An 18,037-nucleotide genomic window follows, 5' to 3' on the forward strand; every position below is an offset into this window, starting at 1 on the left:
TCAGAAGATGTCGGCGACAAACAAGCAAAATGCTGCGAAGAAGAAGCTTCACCATCGCACGGGGTCAGGTGGCTACCTCGTAGCCCGGCCTGAGTGGTCCAAGACTGAGAATGATCTGGTTCATAAAGGGATCGAACCAAAGACAATTAACTGGCCAGACCGTTGCCGGACTTGGTTCTTCGGGGCTGGCGGAACCCTGGACCCTGTAACAGGGAAGTGCATTTGGACGAACGATCAAATGGACATACCAGTCAGTAAGCTTAAGCAGTATATCGAAGCAGCGCAGGAAGGGACGTTCTTTCCAGACAGAGAGAACGACGAGCTCACAATGGCCCTCGGGAATCTTGAGCACCCTGGACGGACACGAGGCACGCCAGGCTCCATTCCGTGGAAGGTTGGGTTTCTGGACGCAGGCGGTTACAAATCCCATGAGAGGAGGAAAAAAGTGCAGCAGACCCAAATGCAGGCGCTGCAAGCAAGGGTAGACGCGATAGAGGAACGAGAAGCAAATCGCAGCAAACGTACTGCCGAAGCCTCCCCCGAAGCTACCCCGCCATCTCAGCGTAGAAGCAGCGTGGCTTCCATCGAGCTGCTTCAGCCAGAGCATGCCTTGACGGCTCCTGCCAGCTACCCCGTGGATGCTATAACGGAGTCTCAAAATTGCCACCTTATGACGCAATGGATGAATTTGAAGGTCAAGGCGGCTGTTGGCTCTGTTTATGCTACTGAACCCGGCGCAACTTTTCACTGTCGGCCGATTCCAGAAGGATATGCTAGGGTGATGGTGGATGAGATAACGGAGGGATTTGAGGACCTCCAGCTTGACCACCCTACCGGTGAAGGGGAGACTCGGCTGGGGTCTGCTCTGAAGACTCCATGCCTATGGCGGAAGGAGCTCATCAACCTTCCGAACCGGACGCCACCGCCTCCTCCTCCTCCTCCTCCGGCGAGTCAGGGCACTCCGCCTCCACCGCCTCCTCCTCCGGCGAGTGACGATCAGGGCCCTCGGCCGGCTCCTTCTCCGGCGCGTGGCGGCACTTCGCCTCCTTCTCCGCCTGCGCCGATGCGCCCGAGCAGCCAGCCTCCTCCTTCTCCGCCTCGTCAGCAAGGGCGGAAGAGACCTGCCGCCGCTCCAGCTGCTCCGGCGCGTCGTAGTCCTCCTCCTCCGCCTCTTAAGCAAGTAAAGAAGACAACTGCTACGTCTGCTCGGTCGGCGTCTAGCAGTACAACCAGAGGCGGGAGGATATACAGATTCGGTCCTTCTCTGAAGACTCCAGAGAAGTTACCATATGAGAGGACCCTGGAGGAGAACGCCGAGATCACGCGAGAAGAAGTGAGGAACTTCTTTGAAGGGGTGAAAGCAAAGAAACATCCACCTCCGGAGGAGAAGGTAGATCGGGTGAAAGTGAAACGCACTTTGGCTGCCCTGACAAAACCACCGAAGTCTGATCCGCCGAAAGGAAACTATGACCGCATTATTGGAAAGGAATTTGCCGAAGCGGAGCGGTCGAGAAGTACTATCAGTGATCAAAGGCTGAAAGAACGACGAGCTGGGAAACAAATTGCCCAGCTCGGCGAACAAGCGAAGCAATCATGCCCCCCGCTCAAGGTGCCTAGCCACAACGTCGCTAATGATCCGAGGATGGTGCCCGGTTATTGCAATCTTGCAGATTACCTGCCCGACGAAGTACATTATGAACCCATGGACGTGCAGATACAAAGATACGAGTACGGGAAGCCTCTCGTCAAAGATGAAAGATCTCTATCAACGATGATGCGAAGATTGCATGATTGGTACTTGAAAATCTGCAGAGACTCTGGGGGAGGAGTACTTTGTATGTGAAAGTTAAAAAGGAGCATGACCTCGTTGGAATTGATCTGTTGCCTGTTCCATTTGAGGAATTCTATCAGTTTTTCAATCAATTGGCCCTCGATAAAACAACGGTCGCCTGCTACTGTTTGTAAGTAGTACTACTTCTGTCATTAAGTTTCTCTATATAGCTTAGCTCTTTCATTGCATGTATTTATAATCATCCTCACTATATTATGCAGATTGAAGATCGCCGAATTGAAGAAAAGACAAGTCGGTGATATTGGGTTCATTAACACATATCTCATAGATGCAACTGAGGTTAAACTTCATGCCGCAGCTACCGAGGCCAACTTGCTACGATCGTTTGTAATAAATCAAAACAAAGATATAATACTCTTTCCTTACAACTTCAGGTGAGTGTTACTGTCTTGTGTGTATTCGGTTTCCCTTATATATTAGTCAAGGTTATAGTAATGTAATTCATGAGTTATGCATGTGTGTTCAGTTTCCACTATATTCTCCTAGAGATTAAGCTTGAGCAGGGAGTAGTAACCGTCTTGGACTCTAAACGAAAAGATCCCAGGAGTATGCGGACATGACTGAAATCCTCAAGAAGTAAGTTAAATCGATCATTATCCACCATATCAGCAACTTTGTTCATTTCCTGATATCAAGTAATTGTTTTCTTTGTCCGGCAGGGTTTGGAGAAAATTCACCAAAACAGTTCCGGGACTGCCGAAGGAGCTGGAATTTAGACACCCAAAAGTAAGTACTATAGTAGCATGTTCCACTCATCTCCTAGTGATTCAAGCGCTAGTTTCATCAATACCATTTAGCATTCTTGCTTATCAGTTTGATTGACCTCTATTTCTTGTAAAGTGGTTGTGGCAGGAATAAGGGAATGATTTCTGTGGATACTACATCTGCGAGTCCATCCGCCACACGACCTGTGAGCGGGGCGGGTACTCTAACGAACAATATGAAGTACGTAAATAACAACATTCACAATTTTATTTTATTACCATCATTTGTGTTGAGTTTCATTCATTCATATATATATGTATTGACCCCCTTCTTCAAATTAGATGTTTCGGAAGCGGGGTGAACTCCTAGAACCAGCTCGCATGCGAGCAATTCAAGAGGAATTGGCGGCATTCTTTCTTGACCACGTGATCCGTGAAGACGGAGAATTCTATGTGGACCCTGAGTCCGTATGATTATATTTGTAAGAGATAATTATTGGATATATGTAGCCGGTAGTGTCAGATAGATATACGAGAACTTGTTGTTCGACCAATCTCTCGGAGAAGGAGAGGTGGTCGATATCACTTCTCTCTGTATGCATATATGTTCATGACGATCTTCTGTTTCCTTCGTTTGCTTACTAGCTAGCCAGCGTGTCTAGTCCTCTCTATACGTATGTATAGTACGTAGCGTCGACCAAGCACGGACATAAGAGAGGACACTTCTCTCTATTAATTATAGCTAGCTAACACAATATATGAAACACCTAAATTAACCCCCCAAAACCCCCAACCCCCCCCCCCTTTCAAAAAAAAAACAAAAACCCCAGCCACAGAAATGCTGACGCGTGGATGCCTATTGGTCCCGGTTGGTGCCACCAACCGGGACCAAAGGGTCTCCTGACTGGGCTCTGCGCACTGCCCACGTGGAGGGCCTTTAGTCCCGGTTCTGGATTGAACCGGGACTAAAGGGGGGAGGTATTAGTACCGACACTTTAGTCCCGGTTCCGGAACCGGGACTAAAGGCCCTTATGAACCGGGACTATAGGCCCTTTTTCTACCAGTGTTTGTCTCCGATTTGTGGGAGAAATCACGTACGAACCACTTCATGGACCGATATGGCCGGCGTTGGATGGCTTCCGCGGTCCGGACGGTAACGGGAGGTTTACGGGTCCGCCTTGAAGATGCCCTTAGATACCGCTTTAAATGTTGTATGCTTATTTTATTTATTTGTGGGGAAATTAAATGTTGTACGCTAAGAGCATCTTCAATAGATGACGTATATTTTGGTGCTCCAAATTGGTGATGTAAAAATTTGCATCACCAAAAAGTGATTTTTACATCTTCGAAAAAGGCTCAACTCCAATAGATGGTCCAAAACGAAGATGTAAAAGAGCAACTCCAACAGATGGTCCAAAACGAAGATGTAAAATTATGAAAACGACCAACTTCTACTTCATCTCAAGATAGTTCAAACATCAAATTCAAACATAGATGACATAAATTTAAACTAGCAGAACTACTCGTCGTCCGAGGGCATCCGGTACGACTCTTCAGAGTCATCCGAGAGCCCCCAGAAGTCCTCGTCCTCCTCCAACGATGACTCGATGGGGATCAGCATCGAGGAGCCGGCCTCGTCCTCCTTCTTTACGTCATCCTCCTCCTTCTTCTTCTTCTTCTTCTTCTCCTCGGCATCACGCTTCCAGTAGAACTCCTGCTCGGCCTGGACGTACTTGGGATGCTCCCTCGCAAACCGAGCCATCACTGCCTTGTCGCTCTCGCCGGGAGTGACGACAATCGCCGGTCTCTTCTTCTTCTTCTTCTTCCTCTTCTTCTTCTTCCTCTTCTTCTTCTTCTTCTTCTTCTTCTTCTTCTTCTTCTTCTTCGCCGACATCTCCTCCATTCGGATGCCCTATGGCACGAGCCACTCCGTCACCGCCTAGGTCTCGATCTCCGGGAAGTTGATGCCCGTCTTCTGCCATCCGGCACGCCACACCGCCACATCGTAGGCACGCGTGGCCTCTTCGGCGGTGCGATACGTGCCGAGCCACCAACGCCGCCCAGAGTCAGAGAACTCCACTCCGAAGTTCCCGGAGGGCTTTGCCCTCAATTTCGAAGAAACCCGACTTTCCCTTCAGCGTCTTCTTCGGTGCCATCGGGTGGTGGCGGCGGCCGGAGCGAGTCGGGGCGGCGGCGGGTGGAGAGATGCCGGGGTGGTGGCGTGCGGGCGGGGCGGAGGCGGATGGAGCAGGGCAGCGGCGTGCAGTGCGGGCAAGGGCATGCGGCGGCGGCGTGTAGTGCGGGCAGGGCGGGCGGAGGCCGGAGCGGAGGCGGACGGGTCGGCGCGGGGCGGAGGCGGGCGGGGCTGAGGCGGACGGGGCCGGGGCGGGGTGGAGGCGGCCGGAGCGAAGGCGGACGGGGCCGGGGCTCGGTGCGGCGACGACCCAATCCACCCGTAGGACGGCGGACGACGGCCCAGGCGGGGTGGAATCGGCGTCGAGGGTTGGGACGGGGCTGGATCTGCGGCGGGGCGGCGTCGGGAAGCTGTGGCGGGCGGGAGGAAGAAGGAGGAAATGAACTGAAGGGTGGTTGGGCGTTGGCGCGCGGCCGCGGTTTTTTACATCTCCTACCTCCGGCGATGTAAATTTGCACCGCGAGGTGTCGTATTTTACATCTCCGGGAGGTGGAGATTTTTCTTTTTACATATGGATCATGTGTTGGAGAGTTGTTTGTCTCAGAAGATTCAAAAGTTGGTCATCTATTAAAGATGATCTAAAATGCACTGCAACGCGGCAGCAGAGGCTGTGACCTTACGTTGCGGGCTCTTGACATCCACATGAGCTTTATCCTTGAATAATACCACTGAAGTACTAACGACGGAGCACCAAACAAACGCTTTTGTGTTTTGTGGTTGTGCCAGTCGCTGAGGCATCAGTGGATAGACAAGTGTGACGCATGAGAATATATATCTAGTGATACCCGCTCAGATTACCATGATACCAGCATTCAAACAGAATTAGATATGCTCTAAGCAGCTATGATGTCACGGTGTATCATCTAAAAGTGATATCACTAGATATGCTCTTTCCAACACGAAACCAACGCAAGGGAGTAGTAAGTAGGTAACACCACTAACAGGCCATCGGACTCTCTAAAACAAAAACAGCGATGCTTGACCGTGTGTTATGTCATAAAGCTCCAAATCGAGCTTTGAGCTGCGTGTGTAAAAAAAACCAGCAATAAATGGTCCTGTTTGTCTTTTCATTCATGCCGAAAGAGTATGTGCGTCTGAACTGATAATTTTTCACTTTTTCGAAAAAGGGGACTTTTATTATTTCAAAGATTTAAGCATTACATTCGGTCTCTGTATAATTAAGATGCACAAACTCAAATAAGGTCTTTTTTAAGTAGTTTGGATTGCTTATCATATACTCCCTCCGGTCCTTTTTAGTTCGCATATAAGATTTGACTGAAGTCAAGTCTCGTAAAGTTTGACCAACTTTGTAGAAAAAATAAAAATAAGGTCTTCTCACACAAATAAAAAATAAAAATGTTAAATACAAAGAAACATTTAGAGTATGTATAACGCCTAAAGCGGAGAGGGGCAATTCTAAGATCATGCTACCACCCATGTTAGATAAAACTATCCCTCGCCGTATCCTCCAATTGTGTACACACCTCCGTAAATAGGTCTCGATTCTCCACATGTTGTAGAGAGGACCATAACGAGGATTCTGGTACATATGTAGATAACCTATAACAGAGAAGTACTTTCATTGTTAAAAACCTTATCATTTCTACATAACAAAAGCGACCAAATAACGACAAGTGCTCCCATCCTGAGAAGAGTTCTAAACCTGTGATCAATCCCATGTAACCAGTTGCCAAATACATTAGCAACACTACATGGAGGATACAAGCCATAAACTATTTGGAAGTCTGGCCATATAAAACGAGCTAATTTGCATTGGAAGAAGGAAAGACTTGCATGCAACCGCCTCCTCCTCTAAAAAATTAGGGTTCCTCTGCCTCCCGCCGGCGTAGCCGCTGGTCCGCCTCGCCTCCGGTGGCCTTAGGGCCATGGGGGCGCGGTGGATCCCGAGCCTTGCCAATGGGAGAGCTCCGTTTTTAAATGTGTTTTGAGTTTTGTTAGGGTTTGTGTCCTGCTCAGGAAGGCGAGACGGTGGCGGCTCCCTGAAGATGGAATAAAGTTCTCCCCGCCTAGCCCCCATTCCAATGGTGCATCTAGCATCGCCGGTGGGAATGTGGAGATTTGTCTCTGGCAGATTTGTCTTGGGTGGGTGTGCTCGGATCTTTTCGTCGTTTGTCTACGTTCGTGTGTCTTCAGGTTGGATTCTTCCAATCTACACTACTTTTCATCGGCGTCAGTTGCTGTTTTGGTGCGTTCGTCCTATGGGGCCTTAGCACGGTGACTTCCCGACTGTCTACTACAACAAGTTTTGCCTAGCTCCGATGAAGGAGGGGCGATGACGGTGGTGCACCTTCGGCTCACTTCAGTGCTTGTAGTCGTTGTTAGGTGGTCTATGAATCTAAATGTAATTTTTATTATTTTGGTGTTCGTTGTACTGACATGATCGAAGATGAATAGATCAGATATTTTCCTGCAAAAAAATTGCATTAGAAGAATAAATGTTTTATCGTTTCCTCATGGTTACAATACATTGTGGACTTTCATGCCAATATCTCTTAATAAGGTTATTTTTAGTAAGAATGACTCCGCGACGAAGATACCATGCAAAGATTTTATTCTTAAGTGGTACCTTCACCTTTCAGATTTTCTTATTATTATCAACTGACACATTATACTGGATTAACGCTCTATACATAGACTTCACCGAGAATTGTCCATTCCCATGGAGGTTCCATCGGAATACATCAGACCCATGTAACAATTGCACCATGGACAACCGCCGAAGCAGAATGTTCCATGATTGTAGTCTGGATCCAATTAAATCTCTTCTGAACGTCACATTTGGAGGAAATGATTCCGTTACCATGGCGATAGTATCACCCTTGTGGCGCACAATATTGTATAGAGCCAGATATTGTTCCCGGAATGTTGCATTTCCTAGCCAGTTGTCCTCCCAAAATCTAATTCCGAGGGTCCTAGAATGATCCGTAGCAGAAGAAATATTTCTTCGTAGCCGTTAGACCCGCCCAAAAGTGGAAATCCCCAGGCTTCCACTATATTTGGGATACTGCCTTGGAACCCACATAATTCGTTCTTAGGAGGGTTTGACATACACCATCTCCCATTAGTAATTTAAACCACCATTTGCCAAGGACGACCCTATTCTTAACCTCAAGGTCATGAACGCCCAACCCGCCTTGGTCTGGGATGGCAAACCACACTCCGTTTAGCCAGTTGATATTTCTTTCTCTTGCCATCTCCTTGCCAAAAGAATTTTGATCGAAAGTAATCCAATCTATATAAAACTCCTTTCAGCAACTGGAAGAAAGAAATCATATATAGTACCATATTACTTAGTACTGAATTTATGAGGATCAATCTTCCACCCAGAGACAACAGTTTACCTTTCCAACTGCTAAGTCTTTTTTGCAGTCTCTCCTCGACGTGTTTCCATTCAACATTTGTGAGTCTTCGATAATGTATCGGTATCCCCAAATATGTGATCGGAAATTGTCCAAACCCATATCTGAAAAGTTCAGCGTATAGGTGGGCATTGTCTTGAGCCCCGCCAAAGCAAAACAATTCACTTTTATGAAAATTTATCTTAAGACCCCGAGTTGCTCGAATGCTGATAAAATTAGTTTTAGATTTCTCGCTTTCGCGAGGTCATGATCCATGAAGAGAATAGTATCATCGGCATATTGAAGTACAGAGAGACCACCATCAACTAGTGTAACATCCCAAAATTCTAATTTGAAATGTTATATTAAATAAATAGTTTTGATTGATTGTTTTATTGTGGTGTGGTTGCTTGTGTGAAATTGAGTAAATTTGAAACTTTAAAAGTTAAATGAGAGGGAATAAAAGGACTTCCCAAATTTTCACCTTGCATTTATGATATCCTTGAATTCAAATTTCATTTCATCACAAAACCCTAGAGAGAAGATGATATGACTTCTTCCATTTAATTAAATGAAAAAGGGTTTTGAAAATGTTTGAATTCCTTTTGGAAATATTCCAAATTCAGAAACTTTATGCAACTCAATGATTTCCATGAGAGAAGATAAAAATGATTTCTTCAAATTATATGAAATATGAGTTGGAAGTTTAAAAGAATCAAATTTAAAGTCCCTTTGAAGTTATTTTGAAACCCACTTTCAATTTGGAGTTATTTAGTTTTTATTCAAATTATTTTTCTCCAAAAATAAAATATATTAAAAATAGGGTAAAATGATTCCCTACAATAAAAAAATGGAGGGAAATAAATTTGAAGTTACTTTCGTATTTTAAAACATTTTTATTTGGTTTTTATTTGAACCAGTAGCACTGTTCACTTTGTCTAACTTTTTGTGGAATCTATTTGCCTCGTAAAATATGTTCATTATTTAGGAAAAAATTCTGAAAATTTTGATATATAATATGCCTATGTACAATTTTATTTTTATTTTTGTTATTTAGTTTCCTTTTTCTGTTTTATTTTAAAAAACAAAAACTGCGCGTGCGCCTGGAACTAACAGTCGCCCACGTGCGCAGCATAGTGGCATCGGGTGACCCATCATTTTATTTTTCTTCTCTCCTACATGGGCCAGGCCCAACCGGCCATATTCTTTCCCCAATTTTTTTTCACAAATGTTTTTCTTTTTCAGTTGACCGAATAAAAAAAACTGCAGCCGCAGTGTACGCGGTGGGCCCGCCGGCGGAAACCTTTTGGCCCATGGCGCACCTTTCCCCTTTGTCTCTTTTCGTTTCGTCTATATTTAGTCCTACATTGTCTAGCCTTTGACCTGTAAGCCTCTTTTTCACCTATAAATATAGACCCATAGAACTTGCAAAAATCATCTGATTCAGATTAAATCAATACTAGTACAAATGCCCGTGCGTTGCAACGGGCAAAAAATATCAAAAAAACTATTCCGGCATGCTAGTACACGCCACTTTTTGTATCCAAGTCTAACAAACATAACAAATGGTAGAAGATAACATTACACATAGATCTACTCCAATGGCCACACCATTGCTCTGATTGGAGTTTGCCATGAATGCAACAGGGAAAATTGGTGGGAATTCAAACTTAGTGATAATTGTTAGATGTCTCACATTTCGCAAAACCAGCTCCACGTGTCACTTCTTATATAAAACTCTTACAAACATCACAAAATAATGTAACCCTCACCTCCAGTGACAATGTGAAAGTAATGTTATTGTACCAAATCCTTCCAGAATTCAACTAAAGGAACAGTAAAAATAGTTATATTCAAGAATGGGGGAAAATATTGATCGAAGTATGAAGGAAAACTTTGTCAAACTTCGGAGATATGTTTGCTTAAAAATAGATAATGGCCACCATCATTCGGATATAAATTTTAGTAGCAACATACATTTTACTTTACATATCATGTAGCCAGCAATGTGTTTGATATTCAGTTAGGATATTGTTGAATAATACATGCAGGTGTAAGAGAACATAAAAACAGTGTGAGCTTAAGTTGGGTTTAACCCACCTTACCAACATAATTATTTCTATCTTTATTAGGTGGACCATGGACTTTAGAGTCATTTAAATCTAGGGGTGAACCACCATGGGCATGCCGTTAACCTAAAAGACAAATGATTTGATATCTTGACACACATCTACAACTGTGAATGAGGTGCAATACTCCACCACTGAAATGAAAGCAAAAGATAAAATTAGCAAAGCTAGAGGATTAGCATATATCTCCAGTGTGAGAATAATTCTGCAAAGCAAAAGAAAAGGAGATCATGCTATCAACATACATAGCTTGATGCCACATAAATTAACTTGTTTAACCCTCACACACCCTGATCTTGAATGTATTTTGTTGCTGCATAAATATGAACAGAATGAATCAAACAAATCAAATAATCCTAAAGAATTAACAGCCAACAATAGGCACACGATCGTGGTGCTGACATAACGACTGTTTTAGTACCAAATATATTCAGTGGGAAACTTTTGACTTCATAGAGAATGGAATGGGCATGGGCGGGGGTCTTCTCATACAGCTAATACCTTCTTGCTTTCTCATTTGGGACCTGAAAAGAAACAAGAAAAAAAGTTGTGGCCATTAAAATCATTTACAATGTCAACTAAAAATATAGTCTTCCCCATGACTCCTTACCAGAGAGTAGATGCTCCAAATGTATTAAGAACTTATTGTCCAACATTATAGTGATATAAGCAAAATCCAGGAAATTACTAAAGATTTTTTTTACTCTTCTTGGAAATCAGGTAAGCTTGTTTGGATGTAGCAGAACTTATGTCCAACATTACAGTGATATAGACATGTTATCAAAGTAATGCTACTGACATGCTCATGCGTGTGGCAATGGATATAAGCTGAGGCAATATATATGCTCATAGAGAGAGAATCCTTGAAAGGGTTGTTCTACAGTCTAAAAATATCATTAGTTCTCTCATGTATCTAAAAATATATAAAACAAATAATGGAGGTTTCATCCAGATTTCAATTCTTACCATTGGAAGTAGCTTAGCTTTCACCCCACATGTTCTGTCATATGATAACCTATCCAAGAAAAATCAAAACTTTTTTCAACCTACTTTTCATAAAGAAGCGTGAAATTTTATAGCAGAAGTTCCACAAGCACATACATGGCACTTATATTTGCATATTCACAGAAATGGAGAATGATATAAAGAGGAATATTTTAGGCTGACAGTCCGACACCATTTCCGATGCGGTTCAGATGCATGTATTTCTATGGCTAGATATGCATATAATTTTACATATACACTGGGAACGTGCATCTGCCCTGCTACCAAAGTGACCATTCTACATTCCCTATGAAATTTGTGCTTCTGCCAGGCATTTGTGGGAACATATGACATGCATAATGCATGATAAATGAAGAAAAACAAGAGGACTGGAGATTAAAGTGAGAATGATTCCTATATTTTCATAAGTTTCTAAATTGCTCCCAATCCCACAAAAATAAAATAGGAGATACTCCATTCTCTCTGTAATACCTTGATGTAGAATGTTACTAACCACTTGCTGATTTTTGAAATAGGTATACAACTACTGGCTTCAATGTTTTCCATCGACTCCGCATATATACACATCGGTAAACTGTACATTGGTATGCACTGCAAGCACAACACATTTGATGTGAAACTGAAACTACACACTTCAGAGAAGAAGATTAAGCATAGCACAGAACCACATGACGTGAGACATTTATGAGTTCCACTTCAACAACAATCATGCCTCCCATGCCTGCCTCTTGCAAGGTTAGCTTCAGTACATACCTCAAGCGGAGAACCGACAGATTGAGTTACGGCAAAGTGTGGAGCATCGAGCGGACGGCGGGCGAAATCAGCTGAGGCGACATTGAACAGCAACTTCGAGCACGGAACTTGCGATGACATTGACCCGAGCTTGCATGGAGAGTTGCGGTTCCTCCTTCCGCTTCCCACGTGGTGCCCAATGCCGCCGGTAGGACCTTGTGCACGGGAAGCTGTTGGAAATATGCCCTAGAGGCAATAATAAAATGATTATTATATTTCCTTATTCATGATAATTGTCTATTATTCATGCTATAATTGTATTATCCGGAAATCGTAATACATGTGTGAATACATAGACCACAATGTGTCCCTAGTGAGCCTCTAGTTGACTAGCTCATTGATCAACAGATAGTCATGGTTTCCTGGCTATGGACATGGGGATGTCATTGATAACGGGATCACATCATTAGGAGAATGATGTGATGGACAAGACCCAAACCTAAGCATAGCACAAAGATCGTGTAAGTTCGTTTTGTGAGAGCTTTTCTAATGTCAAGTATCATTTCCTTAGACCATGAGATTGTGCAACTCCCGGATACCGTAGGAGTGCTTTGGGTGTATCAAACATCACAACGTAACTGGGTGGCTATAAAGGTGCACTACGGGTATCTCCGAAAGTGTCTGTTGGGTTGGCACGAATCGAGACTGGGATTTGTCACTCCGTATGACGGAGAGGTATCTCTGGGCCCACTCGGTAATGCATCATCATAATGAGCTCAATGTGACCAAGGGGTTGGTAACGGGATCATGCATTACGGTACGAGTAAAGTGACTTGCCGATAACGAGATTGAACAAGGTATTGGGATACCGACGATCGAGTCTCGGGCAAGTAACGTACCGATTGACAAAGGGAATTGAATACGGGATTGATTAAGTCCTCGACATCGTGGTTCATCCGATGAGATCATCGAGGAGCATGTGGGAGCCAACATGGGTATCCAGATCCCGCTGTTGGTTATTGACCGGAGATGCGTCTCGGTCATGTCTGCGTGTCTCCCGAACCCGTAGGGTCTACACACTTAAGGTTCGGTGACGCTAGGGTTGTAGAGATATTAGTATGCAGTAACCCAAAAGTTGTTCTGAGTCCCGGATGAGATCCCGGATGTCACGAGGAGTTCCGGAATGGTCCGGAGGTAAAGATTTATATATAGGAAGTCCAGTTTCGGCCAGCGGGAAAGTTTCGGGGGTTACCGGTATTGTCCCGGGACCACCAGAAGGGTCCCGGGGGTCCACCGGATGGGGCCACCTATCCTGGAGGGCCCCATGGGCTGAAGTGGCATGGGAACCAGCCCCTGATGGGCTGGTGCGCCCCACCCAAGGGCCCAAGGCGCCTAGGGTTGGAAACCCTAGGGGGCCGTTGCCCCCTGACGGGGCATGCGCCCCCCTGGTTGGAAACCCTAAGGGGGCCGTTGCCCCAGGGGCCGCCGCCCCCCTTTAGATGGGATCTCCAAGGGGGCATGCGCCCCCTATATATAGTGGAAGGGAGGGAGGGCAGCCGCACCTTGCTCTTGGCGCCTCCCTCTCCCTCCGTAACACCTCTCCTCCCCGCTTGTGCTTGGCGAAGCCCTGCCGGGATCCTGCTGCATCCACCACCACGCCGTCGTGCTGCTGGATCTTCATCAACCTCTCCTTCCCCCTTGCTAGATCAAGAAGGAGGAGACGTCTTCCCAACCGTACGTGTGTTGAACGCGGAGGTGCTGTCCGTTCAACACTTGGTCATCGGTGATTCAGATCACGGCGAGTACGACTCCATCATCCCCGTTCACTTGAACGCTTCCGCTCGCGATCTACAAGGGTATGTAGATGCACTCCTATTCCCCTCATTGCTAGAATACTCCATAGATTGATCTTGGTGATGCGTAGAAATTTTTTAATTTCTGCTACGATCCCCAACAGTGGCATCATGAGCTAGGTCTATGCATAGTTACTATGCACGAGTAGAACACAAAGTAGTTGTGGGCGTCGATATTGTCAATTTGCTTGCCGTTACTAGTCTTATCTTAATTCGGCGGCATCGTGGGATGAAGCGGCCCGGACCAACCTTACACGTACGCTTACGTGAGACCGGTTCCACCGACTGACATGCACTAGATGCATAAGGTGGCTGGCGGGTGTCTGTCTCTCCCACTTTAGTCGGACCGGATTCGATGAACAGGGTCCTTATGAAGGGTAAATAGAAATTGGCAATTCACGTTGTGGTTTTGGCGTAGGTAAGAAACGTTCTTGCTAGAAACCTATAGCAGCCACATAAAAACTTGCAACAACAATTAGAGGACGTCTAACTTGTTTTTGCAGCAAGTGTTTTGTGATGTGATATGGCCAAAGGTTGTGATGAATGATGAATGATATATGTGATGTATGAGATTGATCATGTTCTTGTAATAGGAATCACGACTTGCATGTCGATGAGTATGACAACCGGCAGGAGCCATAGGAGTTGTCTTTATTTATTTATGACCTGCGTGTCAACATAAACATCATGTAATTACTTTACTTTATTACTAAAGCGTTAGCCATAGTAGTAGAAGTAATAGATGACAAGACAACTTCAAGAAGACACGATGATGGAGATCATGGTGTCATGCCGGCGACAATGATGATCATGGAGCCCCGAAGATGGAGATCAAAGGAGCAAATGATATTGGCCATATCATGTCACTATTTGATTGCATGTGATGTTTATCATGTTTTACATCTTATTTGCTTAGAACGACGGTAGCTTAAATAAGATGATCCCTCGTAATAATTTCAAGAAAGTGTTCCCCCTAACTGTGCACCGTTGCGAAGGTTCGTTGTTTAGAAGCACCACGTGATGATCGGGTGTGATAGATTCTAACATTCGAATACAACGGGTGTAAGACAGATTTACACACGCAATACACTTAGGTTGACTTAACGAGCCTAGCATGTACAGACATGGCCTCGGAACACAGAAGACCGAAAGGTCGAGCATGAGTCGTATAGAAGATACGATCAACATGAAGATGTTCACCGATGTTGACTAGTCCGTCTCACGTGATGATCGGACACGGCCTAGTTAACTCGGATCATGTTATACTTAGATGACTGGAGGGATGTCTATCTGAGTGGGAGTTCATTTAATAATTTGATTAGATGAACTTAATTATCATGAACTTAGTCTAAAACCTTTACAATATGTCTTGTAGATCAAATGGCCCACGTTGTCCTCAACTTCAACGCGTTCCTAGAGAAAACCAAGCTGAAAGACGATGGCAGCAACTATACGAACTAGGTCCGAAACCTGAGGATCATCCTCATAGCTGCCAAGAAAGATTATGTCCTAGAAGCACCGCTAGGTGACGCACCCGTCCCACAGAACCAAGACGTTATGAACGCTTGGCAGACACGTGCTGATGATTACTCCCTCATTCAGTGCGGCATGCTTTACAGCTTAGAACCGGGGCTCCAAAAGCGTTTTGAGAGACACGGAGCATATGAGATGTTCGAAGAGCTGAAAATGGTTTTTCAAGCTCATGCCTGGGTCGAGAGATATGAAGTCTCCGACAAGTTCTTCAGCTGTAAGATGGAGGAAAATAGTTCTGTCAGCGAGCACATGCTCAAAATGTCTGGGTTGCATAACCGCTTGACTCAGCTAGGAGTTAATCTCCCGGATGACGCGGTCATTGACATAATCCTTCAGTCGCATCCACCGAGCTACAAGAGCTTTGTGATGAACTTCAATATGCAGGGGATGGAAAAGACCATTCCTGAAGTATTTGCAATGCTGAAATCAGCAGAGGTAGAAGTCAAAAAGGAACATCAAGTGTTGATGGTGAATAAAACCACTAAGTTCAAGAAAGGCAAGGGTAAGAAGAACTTCAAGAAGGACGGCAAGGGAGTTGCCGCGCCCGGTAAGCAAGCTACCGGGAAGAAGCCAAAGAATGGACCCAAGCCCGAGACTGAGTGTTTTTATTGCAAGGCAAGTGGTCACTGGAAGCGGAACTGCCCCAAATACTTAGCGGACAAGAAGGCTGGTATCACGAAAGATATATGTGATATACATGTAATTGATGTGTACCTTACCAGTACTCGTAGTAGCTCCTGGGTATTTGATACCGGTGCGGTTGCTCACATTTGTAACTCAAAGCAGGAGCTGCGGAATAAACGGAGACTGGTGAAGGACGAGGTGACGATCGCCGTCGGCATGCTACCTCTACATTTACCTACGGGATGAGTTTTAAACCTCAATAATTGTTATTTAGTGCCAGCTTTGAGCATGAACATTGTATCAGGATCTCATTTAATACGAGATGGCTACTCATTTAAATCCGAGAATAATGGTTGTTCTATTTATATGAGAGATATGTTTTATGGTCATGCTCCGATGGTGAATGGTTTATTCTTAATGAATCTCGAGCGTAATGCTACACATATTCATAGTGTGAATACCAAAAGATGTAAGGTTGATAATGATAGTCCCACATACTTGTGGCACTGCCGCCTTGGTCACATAGGTGTCAAACGCATGAAGAAGCTCCATGCAGATGGACTATTAGAGTCTCTTGATTACGAATCATTTGACACGTGCAAACCATGCCTCATGGGTAATATGACCAAGACTTCGTTCTCAGGAACAATGCAGCGAGCAACCAACTTATTGGAAATCATACATACTGATGTGTGCGGTCCAATGAGTGTTGAGGCTCGTGATGGCTATCGTTATGTTCTCACCCGCACTGATGACTTGAGTAGATATGGGTATGTCTACTTAATCAAACACAAGCCTGCGACCTTTGAAAAGTTCAAGGAATTTCAGAGTGAGGTTGAGAATCAACGTGACAGGAAAATCAAGTTCTTGCGATCAGATTGTGGGGGAGAATACTTGAGTCACGAATTTGGCACACACTTAAGAAAATGTGGAATAGTTTCACAACTCACGCCACGTGGAACACCTCAGCGTAATGGTGTGTCCAAACGTCGTAATCGCACTCTATTAGATATGGTGCGATCTATGATGTCTCTTACCGATTTACCACTATCATTTTGGGGCTATGCTTTAGAGACTGCCGCATTCACTTTAAATAGGGCTCCGTCGAAATCCGTTGAGACGACACCGTATGAATTATGGTTTGGGAAGAAACCTAAGCTGTCGTTTCTAAAAGTTTGGGGATGCGATGCTTATGTCAAGAAACTTCAACCTGAAAAGCTCGAACCCAAATCGGAAAAATGCGTCTTCATAGGATACCCTAAAGAAACTGTTGGGTATACCTTCTACCTCAGATCCGAAGGCAAGATCTTTGTTGCCAAGAATGGGTCCTTTCTAGAGAAAGAGTTTCTCTCGAAAGAAATAAGTGGGAGGAAGGTAGAACTTGATGAAGTATTACCTCTTGAACCGGTAAGTGGCGCAACTCAAGAAAATGTTCCTGAGGTGCCTGCACCGACTAGAGAGGAAGTTGATGATGATGATCATGAAACTTCAGATCAAGTTGCTACTGAACTTCTTAGGTCCACAAGGACACGTTCCGCACCAGAGTGGTACGGCAACCCTGTCTTGGAAATCATGTTGTTAGACAACGGTGAACCTTCAAACTATGAAGAAGCGATGACGGGCCCGGATTCCGACAAATGGCTAGAAGCCATGAAATCCGAGATAGAATCCATGTATGAGAACAAAGTATGGACTTTGACTGACTTGCCCGAAGATCGGCGAGCCATAGAAAATAAATGGATCTTTAAGAAGAAGACAGACACGGATGGTAATGTGACCATCTATAAGGCTCGACTTGTCGCTAAGGGTTATCGACAAGTTCAAGGGGTTGACTACGATGAGACTTTCTCACCCGTAGCGAAGCTAAAGTCCGTCCGAATCATGTTAGCAATTGCCGCATTCTATGATTATGAGATATGGCAAATGGACGTCAAAACGGCATTCCTTAACGGCTTTCTTAAGGAAGAATTGTATATGATGCAGCCGCAAGGTTTTGTCGATCCTAAGAATGCTAACAAGGTGTGCAAGCTCCAACGCTCAATCTATGGGCTG

The sequence above is a fragment of the Triticum urartu genome, chromosome 4A (genome assembly GCF_056163025.1).
Source record: "Triticum urartu cultivar PI428250 chromosome 4A, HENAU_Tu73, whole genome shotgun sequence".
In the NCBI taxonomy this organism is placed as follows: Eukaryota; Viridiplantae; Streptophyta; class Magnoliopsida; order Poales; family Poaceae; genus Triticum; species Triticum urartu.